At 47.6% G+C, this 13,536-nt stretch overlaps 1 long non-coding RNA gene across 1 annotated transcript; it reads right to left on the minus strand.

Annotated features, from left to right (window-relative positions):
- Nucleotides 1-3,078: 3,078 nt before the first annotated feature.
- Nucleotides 3,079-10,813, minus strand: LOC144827046 (uncharacterized). The gene is made up of 2 exons (XR_013609993.1): nt 10,675-10,813; nt 3,079-4,575 (listed from the first exon to the last, which is right to left on the minus strand). It is a non-coding gene; the product is annotated as an uncharacterized LOC144827046 (long non-coding RNA).
- Between the last annotated feature and the right edge of the window lie 2,723 nt (nt 10,814-13,536).

A 13,536-nucleotide genomic window follows, 5' to 3' on the forward strand; every position in this document is an offset into this window, starting at 1 on the left:
CTCGAGCTGGAGAGAGGAAGTCTCAATTACACTCTTCATCCTAGGAATCTCAGCCTCTATTGCTTCCGTTCTTGCACTGACCTCTTCAAGTTTCTCTGCTAGAATCTAACATGAAGACTTAATAGCCGCCTGATTCGCCTCAGAAACTAAAAACCTATTTGCCAAATCGGCTTGATTCGCATCTAGACTACTGATCCCGTCATAATTTCATCAAACAGGATGGGCAGTAACATAACATATATACTTATTCATTGTATTAATGCTAACAATGTTTAAAACAGTATTACTGAATAGCCAATTAAATGTTGGCCAAATCTGTTCGCCATTTCGTCTTTTAGAGCAAGAAGGATGTCCACCAAAGAATGTTATGTTATGTTATTTGCATTTTAATGCGCACAGCTGCTCCAGCGAAGGAGCGTCCTGGCGCAGGGAAAGGTAAACACAACACAACACTAATGAGAACGTGAGTCAGAGCAAGAGGCTGTAAGTAAAGTTAGAGTCCCCTGAGTTTTTAGCGGTGTGCTAGGACTGATTTCCCTTCCCTGGCTAGCGGAACTATCTTCTGTCTGGATTGCCTGTAAAGCCCTGTTTTTATCATTTTCAGACCCCCTGAATGATGCCTGCTTCTCCGCTGCATTCAGAGAGTGAAACAAGAACGGGCCCTGAACCTGAGACGGGAATGGAAGGATCCACTAGATTTTTTGTATCAAGGCCCTTTCCTTGTCCAACACCGAATACCTATTTGAGAGGGCTATGGCTGGATGAACTTCTAAATTAGTATCTGGAATCCCAGTGAAGTCTGTTGAATCCATCAGGACTGCTGGTTGTGGAGTAATGACGCCCTCTCAAGGATGCTTTTGCTTATCCTGTTTAACCCCTGGACTCTTTTTTTCTTGGGGTCCCTGGGATAGGTATGGATGCTGAGAAGGCAACTGGAGCCTTAATAGTTTGAGAGCTCGACTCGGGGTTTAACTCAAACTTGCTACCCGGTTTCCTACCCTCTTCCACTTTAATGGACAAGGGGGGCAAAGATAATACTTTGGTACTGGACATGGACATGACATGGTAATAGGTTTTCAGCGAAGGGGTTATTTTTGATTTAGAGAAAGTTATTTTTTTATCACATACTTTCCCCTTACCTCTCTGGTTTCTGGGCTTAGATGGAGGTGTTGTTAGGTTTTTATCTCCGGCTTGCTTGAACTGTTTTGCCGAGAGTTTTACCTCATCCTCCGGTGGGGATAGTTGCTGGGGTAAACTTGATTGAATAATCACGTTGTTGGAAGCCTGATGAGCCGCCCTAGCCCGCAGTAAGTACCTTGTAAGTTTAGGAGGAGATGTTCCCTATTGCAATTCCACTCCCGTCTCCATACAGTCCAACAGAGCTTTATAATAATTGTCCTGTACCTTTTTTACTAACTCGGGTTCACCGTTTAGCTCCTGATACAAATATGCATCCGGGTACAAAAACTCATAACTCCCGCAGCGGGGATGAGGAAAAAATGTTCTTCTGATCGGCATCATTTGTACCGGGACTCCATTGCTTTTTCATTGCCATCTCGTGTCAAACACTTCCACACTACCCACCTGGTTATTTCTGCTGATGCCTGAGGAAATTCTAACTGACACGACAAAAACCATCTTGCAACCTGCATTGCTGCCCAGGAACTGTCACCTCCACCCCCCCATCCCCCTGTTCTTTGCAGTTCAACTAAAAGCCACAAGACACTCACACACTGAGTAAATCATTTCTTTTCCATATCCTGCTCCCGGCCTGGTAAACATTCTTGAAACCGTGATCAGTTTATCTAGACAATGGTCTGACTGCTGGACCTTGATCAGGGTGATTAAACAATGACTTGAAAGACCGGGCTTTGATCAAGGCAATTGAACAATGACCTGAAAAGACTGAGCCTTGATCAAACCGAGTGAACAATGATTTGTGTACCAAGACTTGACCAGGTCACCATCTACAAACGTCGTCTGGATCTGGTTATCAACTGCAAACACTGCCCTGATTAAACAATGAACTAACAGCCAACAGACTGGGATGAAAAAGTATAAAAGGCTTGTAAGCTACAGAGTAAATTAGCAGCCTCCTCTGTCTTGTCTCTGACTAGCTTGGGACTCAGTTCCACAGCCAGGGCTATTGAATAAATCTGGATTCCTCCTGCAGATGAAGGTTCCTGTGTCTCCTTTTACTAAGTATTGAAGGTATGGAAGACTTGGGCGGTTCCCCCGCCGCCGAGACCCAGTAAGTGGGTTATTCCGGTTCTTCAAATGGCGCTCGAACAGGGACTTCACGAGCACGAAGGTCAGGCCCTGTGGATGTGAGGGGGTGCCCGGAGAGACTCCGACGGAGGTACCCTACCCGAGGGATTCTTGTAATGCGGTAAGCCGAACAACTCGCCCGCTGTTCCTCCCCACCCGGTCTGGGCCACTTGACCGCATCCTTGCTGGAGTCCCCTTGCAAATAATTTCTGGAGCAGGACACAGCCCTACGTCTGCAAAAGAGAACTACCCCTATAAGGTAAGGGTGGACTGATCACCCACAAAGTCTGTATGATTCTGTTATTGACTTATTCCAGTTTATACCCAGCCATATGCAAATCAATCTTGACCCTGCTTCCCGAGGTAACAGTTGAGTCCAAACTGCCAGGCCAGGTCCTCCATGTACTGGAAACAAGCATCCTCAGACCAGTTTCTGGGTTTCACACCTCATCAGCCAGACTAGCTCAACTCCAGTGGCAGGACCCACATCTGGGCATACCTGCCCCTCTCGGGGTGATGAATGCGAAAAGAAAAGCTGGTGGACAGGATGTTGCACAATTTCAAACATTCATCCCATGTGAGAAGTTGGCCTGGTACAAGATGTCCACTAGTTAAAGTGGACACTTTGCACCAGTCCAAACAAATGGAATGCATGGCTGGGCCAACAACACCCAAAAGGAATGATGGATGTCTCAGAAATGTCGAGAGCCTCAATGAGTTTCAGGAACAAAACAACAAACAAAATAAATAAATGTCCAGGCATGTCAAGGTATTAATCAAAAGTTAAAAAAAGAGCAGTGCCACAACAGCTTATGTAATTGGCTTTATTAAAAGCAGAAATATTAATTAACAGTAGAATACATTGCATTTAGTTAGTGAATTACAAAAACATAGCCTTATACATAAAAATAGTTTGCAAATGCAGAGTAGGGGACTTGTGATTCCTAGCACAAATATCACCACAATTTCTTATCAAATCAGAACTGATCACAGGCCTTCAGCAGGACATCTCTCACAGGATCAGAGAGAGTCAAACCCTGGTATGAGCGACGCCGGTCTGAGCTAGGGTCTCTCCTACCCACACTTGCTTCATATGGTCCATGATTCCATCGCCCCCATCTATTTGTTAGAGAGTTTGACACCCTTCCAGTGCTACTGTGACCACGTGGTCACTACCTGCAGCTATTAATTACAGCAGAAAGGCATGCCTGCATTTCCAGATTTTTCTGGAGAAGCGTGTAAACTGCCAGTGAAAAAAGCAAAACACTTAAAAAAACACACTAAACTCCATTCTATTGAACTAAATGTAAGGCTCGGGTGCACCCTGGCACATTGCACACGAGATGATCTATTACAAATGGTTTCAAGGCACAAATGCTGGATTCTGTGGTTTTATTTAACATACTGGTTATACGGTTGTTCCTTGGACAGTGTAACATAGAATTCTGTAGCACAGAACTATATATGTTTGGTAATTTTACAGGTTTTGGTAATTTAGTGAATGACCTGTTAGAATGGCCAGTTATGGTAGTGTCCTGTTGGATACTACTATGAACATTACTTACTAGCCGCCGCTCCAACACCAGTTCCCGCAGCAGCACCCCCGAAAAATCCTATCATTGCTCCTATCGCCGCACCAATAGGCCCTCCTACAAGGAACCCTGTAGCGGCTCCCACACCCGCTCCTGTACCCGCCCCAGCACCTAACCCCCCCAATGTGCCAGCCAACTGGCGCTTGGTTCTCTCCTCCTCTTCCCTTCTCTGCTGATCCATGTCTTTTACGGTCTTCTGTCTGTCACTTTATTGTCCTTTTTTATGTCTTTCCTTGAAAGCACGTATCACGTGATCCCTTTTAATTTATTATTGAAAATACACGATTAGTTATTAGATGATTCACACTTTACATCTGTTTCAATTTTTTTTGTCCAATAATCAGTTTGTGTATGTGAGACAAGTATGTGGTGTGCAGACGCCTTTCCAAATATATTTTGAACTATTTTCAAGGTTTCTTCCCTGAAATGTCTGCAGCACAATAGTTCTGTTATGAGGCCCAAGTGTGAAAAACACAGCACACTTTCTTATCACTTCAAGGTTCCCTGAGGTCTAGCACCCAGAAGTCCAGGTGTATGAAGAACTACAGTCTTCTCTTAAGCCAGGGAGGGCTCTACTTCTCTGTGGTGTGCTCAGTTACCAGCGAGTTGAACTTCCTGAAAATGTTAATTTGGTGTTGCCAGAGATTGTGTTTCCGAAAGCACTTTTTGCAGTCCCAGTTTATTCTGTTCAAGTCTCTTGTCCTATTTCCAGCACCTGCGAAGAAAATGCTATGTGTTAAAAAGAGGCATGGTCATGAACAAACAATGTTTACACATTTTAAACTTATAATGTCTGTGTGTCTATGAGGTGGAAGACTGCAGACAAAGATTGTGTTTTCAGGTGTCAATACATATGAATTACTTTACATTACATTTGGCAGAAAGCTAGATCGTGATCCAGAAAAAGTCCTTTTTAGGTCTCGCCTGGCGAAAGCAGCACATGCGCTGCCCTCGCCATGAAGAGGACCTTTTGGAATCAATTCTCACTGTGGGCTTACGTGCACACATCTGCATGGACAAAGATGGCTGCTCTTTCCATCTGTCCAAAGTAAACAGCATGCGCGTGTCCATACGGACTGTGGACAGTCCGAAGCCATCTTGTTCTAAATAGCGCATTCACCGCACTGCTGGGCTCACTCCCCCGCCCCTCCAGCGTTCACCACAATGCTGCGCTCACTCCCCCCGCCCCTCGCACGTTCACCATGCTGCCATGCTCACTCCCCTCCACAGCACACAGTTAGCAGGCTTGTTAAATAGTGCCTCATGGTATATTTTGCAGTACGAACATATGTCATATGGAGCTCTGAAGAGAAAAACATGAAAAACTACACATATGTCACGGGTTGGCAGCATAAGAGACATTCTCTGTAGCAGCACGTCTTATATGTGCCTACACTAGAAGAAGTGTGTGCTGTAAGGGCTGATACCAGGGGTAGTTGACTGCTGAGAACCTAGCAGCGCATCCTGTCCTTGAAGCAGCTCGTGGCCTTCAATATGCTGAGGCATAGACTGTGTCTGCTGTGGCCTCTTGCTCCATGTCATCACGGGCACTGTGTGTCTGGTAATGGGCTTTTAGATGAAAACCTAATGCATTCTGGGTGCTGTAGTCTTAGTTTGTTTCTGACCCACTAACTAGACCAACACACCTAGCAGTAATGATGGGTGTGGGGGGGGGTGGAGTCCAGGACTGGACAGACACACAGCGCATAGGATTACATGGCGGGAGGGGGCACCTTCTGTGTGTCGCACGAGCCTAGTCTAGTCTTGGAGGAACAGATGGCAGGTATGTATCTGAACTGCGATAAAAGGGCATCTCGCTGACACTTCAAGCATAGTATTCAATAGAGAGTTTAGAGATGGCCACAGAATGACCTAATCCGCTATTCAGCACACACATGCCCCCTGACGTGCCTCACTGGGCACCTCAAGGATAGTGGGACTGCCTAGGAGACCTACTAGTTTAAGGCAGAGCTGGACAGTGCCCCCTGGTAGCACCTAATGAACTGCACTCTGCAGCCTTTGCCACACAGCTGGTGGTGCCAGGCTGGAGCGGCGGTTCCCATCACAGTGCTTCTGAAACAGCATGTTACCCCATTACTTGGACACTTGCCATGATGAGGCTGAGAGAGACCCCTCTCCACTGACTCCATAACATGGGATGAGAGGACACATCCTAAGGGGCGGGCTTGTCTCCTCAACCAGGAAGTGTTTCTTAATTTGGAACAGGCAACAAATGCTGAAGGGATTGTTTAAACTATGCACACTCTTATGGTTCCTACCCCAGGCATCAAAACCTTTAACAGCTGACACATGCCCTTCCATGTCTGAGGGAGTCCTGCCAGGCTTACACTGACTGCCACCAGAACCACCCCTGACAGAACCCAAGACGCATCTGCCTGTGAGAAAAACACAGCGAGGACACTGTGGACCGACGACGGCTGAAATGCCAGAAACCGGTCCCCGGAAGCTTGTTTCCTTCCCAGTGTAAGAATTGGCTTGGTAGTTTGGTTTGCCCTGTTCCCATCATGCACTGGGACAGGAACAGACTCATTTGCATATAGCCAGGTTCTGAACTGGGATGGTGCAGTGAGCTAAAAAACGGAGTTGGATCTAGCCCTGATCTCTTGACTGGGTGAGAGTATTCTGCTTAATTCAGAAACTCTGTCCATCACCACCCCTTGTTGTTAAATATGTGAGAAAAACACAGCGAGGACACTGTGGACGAGTGTTGTTGTATGGAAGGGTGTTGCTGGCCCCCATGCAAGCAAGGAACATGCCCCCCTAGCCACAGTATTGTAACCAAATATAGCAGAATAGTGGCACAGAGGGCTCCTCACAGCCCCGAACCCAGTGGCACTGCACCTGCTGCACTATTGATACCTATGTTCCTGTTGTGGAATAGTGAGTATCGGGTAGTGAGAAAAAGACAACGACAAATGATAGGTAGAAAGAAGGGCAAAATGAGAAGAGGTATAGAAAGACAGATCTGGTTAAGAAAGTAAACAAGCATTGAAAATGCAATACGTCTCGCCTTTGATTAAGTTAAAGCCATTTGCTTTGCTAATGGTATTGTATAGTAAAGCAAATGGCTTTAATTTAATAAAAGGCGAGACCTATTGCATTTTAATGCTTGTTATAATTTGGTGTAAATATGTTCACTAGTTTTGGATTTATTAAAGAAAAAAGATTTGGGTGTATCTAGAGACGCAGATCCACTGCAGAGCATCCATGGAGCCACGGGCTAACAGCAACGCCGTGATTGGCTGACCGCAACCTGAGAGAAAAGTTGTGGTTGGTATTTGGTGAATCGGGATATGGTATACGGGGGAGGAACATAAAGTAGAAATAGTATATAGGGGGTCAAGATAGAGGTATCTTTATCCCATGAGACTTGTGAAGAGGTCTATGAGGACCCCTCATGGAGAAGAATTTGTGGGAAATATTTTTTTGGGGCACGTGAGGGTCCGCTGTGCTCAGCATAGTCCTCGTGAGAATTTGGTGGAGAGTCACAGATCTAGACCACAATTAAAAAAAATACATATATCCACTCACAGACCCACTCACTCACACACCCACTTACACACCCACTTACACACCCACACAACCACCCACTCACAGACCCACACACAGACACACACCCAACCACAGACCCACACAGGCACTCGCACACCTAATTACATGCCCACACAACCACACACACTCACACACACACCTGTACAGCCACTCATCCTCATTCAGATGTCGACAAAAAACACTCACACACACTCAAACACCCACTTAAACACCCACACAACCAATCACACACCCATTTCCACATGCAAACAGACCCTCACACGCCCACTCAGACACCCAGGTTATAGTTAGAAAATAACATTAATAAACATTAGAAATTCACTGAAAAAAAACAGAGGTTACAGGGATGGTATAGTTGAAAAATAGAATGTGAAAAACTTGAGAAATTCACTAAAACAAACAGGGTGCAGTGGCATAGAGTGCAGTTGCGTAGAATGGAAAAGGGCAGAGCAGAGTGGCGTAGAGTTCAGTGGTGGAGAGTGCAGTGTTGCAGAGTAGAGTGTCAGAGTTCAGGGGTGTGGAGTGGAGTAAAGTGGCGTAGAAATAGCAGTGGCATAGAGTACAGTGATGCAGAGTACAGATACATAGAGTGCAGTTGTTTAAAGTGCATTGGTGTAGAGTGCAGTAGTTAAGAGTAGGGTGGCATAGAGTGGTATTGAGTGCAGTGGCGTAGAGTAGATTGTTTCAAAGTAGAGTGAAGCGGCATAGAGTGGAGTGGTGCAGGGTAGAGTGCATTTGCGTGGAGTTGCATAGAGTGTAGAGGCTTAGAGTACATTGGTGTAGAGTGCAGTGGTGCAGATTAGATTAGAGTGGCTTATAATGGATTGGCATAGAGTACAGGGGTATAGAGTTGAGTGTTATAGAGCATTTGCTGCAAGGGTTTTGGCATAGAGTACAGTGGCATAAAGCGGAGTTGTGTAGAGTAGATTGGTGTGGCCTAGACTGAATAGGTGTAGAGTGCAGCGGCAAAGAGTAGAGTGGTGAAAAGTGCATTTGCATAGAGTAGAGTACAGTGGTATGGGGTGCAGTGGCATAGAGTAGATTGTTTCAAAATAGAGTGAAATGGCATAGAGTGGAGTGGTGCAGGGTAGAGTGCATTTGCGTAGAGTGGCATAGAGTGTAGTGGCTTAGAGTAAAATGGTGGAGAGTGCAGTGGCATTAGGAGTGCAGTGGTACAGAGTAGATTCGAGTGACATTTAGTGGGTTGGCATACAGTGCAGAGGCATAGAGGTGAGTGTAATAGAGCATTGGCGGCAAAAGTTGTGGCATATAGTAGAGCGGCATAGAGTGGAGTTGTGCAGAGTAGATTGGTGTAACCTAGACTGGAGAGGTGTAGAGTGCAGTGGCAAGGGGTAGGGTGATGAAGAGTGCATTGGCTTAGAGTAGAGTTTCCACAAACGAAAATGTGTGGGGATTGCATCACCTGGTTTAATGGTTTGTTTGATCATATTAAAGTATTTGTTCCCAACACACTTCAGAAATAACAAAAAATGGGCCTCATTTGTGTTCCTAATTCTGATATATTCTTAAACACACAGTTCCTTTAAATGTTGTCATGTGCTAGAAAAAAACCTCTTTCCTACTCCCAGTATCTAGCAAGATTGTCACATGACTCATCTCATTTTAAAGTCAGAGAAAGAAAAGTAAACAAGGCTCTGGAAAGGCAGCGTCTGACATTTGACCCTGGTCTTTGAATGCACAGCAGGTGGGACTAGGTAAGAACAAGATTTAAAGGCCTGTTTACAGAAAGTGAGTTCATGGAACAATACAGAAAACACAGCCTGGGCAATGGGAGGGGCGAGCTGAACCTGGGGAGCCTAAAGCAAGTAAAGCCAGCAAATAGAATGCCAGAAAATGTGAGTTACAAACCACAAAGCCAATGGAAATCAAGGAGCAGTATGTATTCCAAGGTCAGCTTTCTGAATGTCCCTAAGATGTCTTTTGCAAACCAGACAGCTGTGTCGTATGGTAGGAGACAGCTGTGTCGTATGGTAGGCTGCAACCGAAGAAGCAAGCAACATATAGCTGGGTTCGAAAATCCATCAGCATCTGCAGATGTAGCAGGTCTGGTCTGGCCTGCCTAAAATTCCACCCAGTAAAAAGTGGCTTTAAAAATCTTTTACGAATTTTGGAGTAAAAAAAAGGACAAACTAAAAGTACACGCAGCAACCATCACATTGACAAAGCATGTTCTCAGTTGTCCAGCCATTTGACACAGCAACAAAGGATGAATTAAATTGATTCTAAAACCGGTTAACAGACGCCAGTGGGGGTTGACAATGCCAAGTTAACTAGAAAGGGAATGGTCTGAACCAAGACAGATCTTACTGAGGGCATAGAGAGTGCTCTAGTTTCCTTTTCACCAGACCGGGATAAAAGAATTATTAACCGAGATAATATCACCCTTGGCTATGGTTTCGGGGCGGAAGAACAAACCAGGGCGAACTCATTCAAAATAACAACCCCTGACAGATCCAAGCCACGAACCTTTGTTAGCACTCAGAGTCACAATATGAAGTAAACAAGCCGCGCAAAAAGCCCAGCTCTTAGGAGGAGAGAGGAACAGAGTATACTCCATAAAGGGGGGAGAAGACGAGGGGGCAAGTAGTGACAGAACCAATCCAGTAATCGATAATGTAGTACTTTATCTCCGAATGTGAAGCACAGCAGGGGTTGAATGAACTGATGAATTCATATCAATGGAAGTAAAGTAAAATACTAAAAGGGACATGGAAGGAAGGTGGGGATAAAGGGAATACGGAGGAAGGAACTCTTCCTAGATGTATCACAGGGCGCTATAAATATTAGAAAGGAAGAAGGCTGGGACTATATGTCTTTGTTTTAAAATGTGAAGAATAGACAGTGGGGTCTTAAGTGCCAAGAAGTCCGAACGTGTGCACTACAGCTCGTTCCATACACCGACCCATGGGGCGCACCTCTGTTCATGAGTTGTGTAGGAGAAGACGTGAAGAGTTTAAGATCAGACAAGAAAAGAGAAGAAAAAGTCAGATAAGCATCGCCCCTCCCCTGCCGCCCTACACAGCCCTCTGCCGTGAGTTTCCGTGAGTTTAGCCAACAAGGCGCTGTATTTTGGGACTTGTAGTTTGCTCGAGCATCGTCTCCCGGCCCAGGAAGAGAAGCTGCACAGAGAGGCCCGGGTGTGATGGAGGGGTGTGAAACACACAACACTTCAGCTTAAAGCACGTCAGCCCGCGGGTTGTGAGGTGCCTCCTTTACTCACGTGCTCCCCGCTGGACGGAGGGTCTTCTTTTCCTTGCAGTTCAGCTCGAGAGGGGCTTGTGCAGTCAGCCCCCCGTGGAAGCTCCTTCTGCGCTGGTCCTGTCTGTCTCTTCACTCCCTGCCAGCTTTTATAGGCTGGTGCCTGGTCTGTAATCCCCCCAACCGCCCACCGCCTAAATTAGAACAACTCACTTCTAGTAAACCACGTGATTTATAGTCAGCGGGGTTTGTTGTTAATACTGGCATGGAACAGACTAGAATCATAATAATAGGGCGTTCTCCTACAAGGGAGGAACGAACCCGCCCGCACTCCTTGATAAAATTAAAAAAGTAGTTCAATTCGATGCAATCATTTCAAATCAATTTATTCCTGATTGTATTACTTTTTCTTCTTTTGAAACTTCATCTATAAAATGTTATATTCACATGCTTCAGCAACTGCGTTCCTGTCTGAGGCAATTAAACATTCATGCTCATAGTTACCCCAATGCATTTCGGGCCCATGCCCTTCGTCAGGAAAGAGAAGAAAAGGTCAGATCAGCGTCGCCCCCTCCCCTTGCCACCCTACACAGCCCTCTGTCGTGAGTTTTAGCCAACAAGGCGCTGTATTTGGGGACTTGTGGTTTAGCTCCGAGCATTGTCTCCTAGCCCACAGAGAGATGCTGCACAGAGAGAGGCCCGGGTGTGATGGAGGGGTGTGCACGTCAGCCCGCGGGTTGTGAGGCGACCCCCTTTACTCACTTGCGCCCCACTGGACGGAGGGTCTTCTTTAGCGAAGGCCGCCCCTGAAGGGGGCCTCGAGGGCCGGCGCCATAATGGCCGCCAGAGCCCAACTAGGAACAGAACTGGTTCTCACCACCGAGAAGCGCCACGGGGCGAAACGCCCTGAGGCCTCCGCCCCTTCCAAGAACAATAGGAAATGCGGCTGCCCGAGGCCACGCAGTGGCCATCAGGAGGGCGGCCCCTTAGATACCGAGGGCTTCCCCCCGCCCCTCTCTAGCCCCTCTCCTCCCCCGGGCAGGCGGAGTCCCGAGGGGAGCTAGGAGGAGCTGTATGGGCACGTCCGGTGTGGCAGGCAGGGCGAGGGGTACATAAGCCCCCCTCGCCATTTTATCTGCCTCTTTGCCGCACCGGACGCGTCGGAGTGTCCTCGCGGGGGACACACATTTTGTCTTTGCGGCCCTGATGTCGTGGCTCGTCCTGGTGACGCGTCGTATCTGGTCTGGCGTCGGTTTTGTCCGGTGAGTGTGGGCACTGTAGCCAGGAGTCTCTCCCCCCTCCTGTCCGTGGCTCTGTGTGGGAGTCTGGGCGCACTGGTAGTGCTGGGCAGGGTTAAGGGGCCTGGGAGGCCCGCGATTCCCCTTTTTCTTCGGCGTTTATGTGAGTTGTTTTAAAAGGTTTCCACACTTGCATCGTTGTCGGATGGCGGGGTCAATTTTGTCTGGCTCGAGACTGCGGTGGGCACGGAGGTTTGCGACGGCCCCCCCTCCCTCCACCGGTGGCCATCTTGGGAGGGCTGCCAGGACCCACGTGCAAGCTATCTAGGTTGCTTGTACCGCCATAGCTGGATATAACTTAACATAACTTTTTAGCTCTGGCGGTGGTGGTGTCTTCATATGTGGCATGCCGATCCTACCGGTTCGGGTATTCCAATTAGGGGGAGTGGGGGGCTGGGCGGGTGTCCGCCACTAGACCCGAGGTTATTATTTCGTGCTTGTGCAGAGTTCTCCACGGGTCCCCTCCCCCCCCCCCCCGGATCTCACAACGCAAGGGTGCAGAAGGTGGTACGATATGAATGGAATTATGGGGGAGGCCCCCCCCTTAGTGTTTTGGTGGTTGTCCCCTACATATACCAGTGCTCCGTTTCCCTCGCAGCCTGCATGCGACTGCCAGGTTTTATAGGTACATTCAGAGTGCCATGGGACTACCGCAGACAGGATGCCGTAATTTTTCTTCAGCGCAGTTCAGTTATTCAGGGGGGAGCAAGATCGGCCTGGTTCTGCCTGGGCTCCCCGTCATTGTTTACGGATTCTTTCAGTTGGTATGTCCCGGCCGTCTGGGTGGGGTGGGGGGGGTGCAGTGTTCCCTAAAGTCATGCTACGCTGTTTTTTTAGGCCACTGGAGGGCACTGTGTCACTGCTCCTCGTACTAGGCAAGCTCCAGCATGGGGAACCATGGATTTACACCTCGAAGTTGTTCCACACTTAGAATGTTAACGAGAGGTAGTTGTGTGGAGAACGAGCGCGTCACACTACATCACATTGGGGTGCCTTACCAAGTTGGCCAGCGGGAGTCTAGCCACTGGAGGGCGCTGTGTCACTGCTCCTCGTACTAGGCAAGCTCCAGCATGGGGAACCATGGATTTACACCTCGAAGTTGTTCCACACTTAAAATGTGAACGAGAGGTAGTTGTATGGAGAACGAGCGCGTCACACTACATCACATTGGGGTGCCTTACCAAGTTGGCCAGCGGGAGTCTAGCCCTGCCATGGCCCACAGGATCACAGTCACATGTTCGCCGTTCCGCGCGCTGCTTGCAGTCACTTGGGGGCGCCTACGCCATCTGTTAAGAAGCCTCCTCGGGCATCTGCCACGCGTGGGATCCCGCAAGGCGATTTATTCATCAGTAATTAATTTCATTAATTGATCAGAGTAAAGCGTCAGCCGGTGAAGCTTTCCTCAACAGAACACTGCCCGGGGCTTGTTCCAGGAAACGTGGTGTGCTCTGTGAGCGGATCGTTTTCAGTTTCTTTGTGTGAACTGCTTACCCAACACGAGGGACCAAATAGATACTTAATCAAACAGAAAATACATTTATTATGTTGAGGCTTGGCCGAGGCTGCCGCTGCATAGCGCTTTACTT

Source organism: Lissotriton helveticus, chromosome 4_1 (genome assembly GCF_964261635.1).
Source record: "Lissotriton helveticus chromosome 4_1, aLisHel1.1, whole genome shotgun sequence".
In the NCBI taxonomy this organism is placed as follows: domain Eukaryota; kingdom Metazoa; phylum Chordata; class Amphibia; order Caudata; family Salamandridae; genus Lissotriton; species Lissotriton helveticus.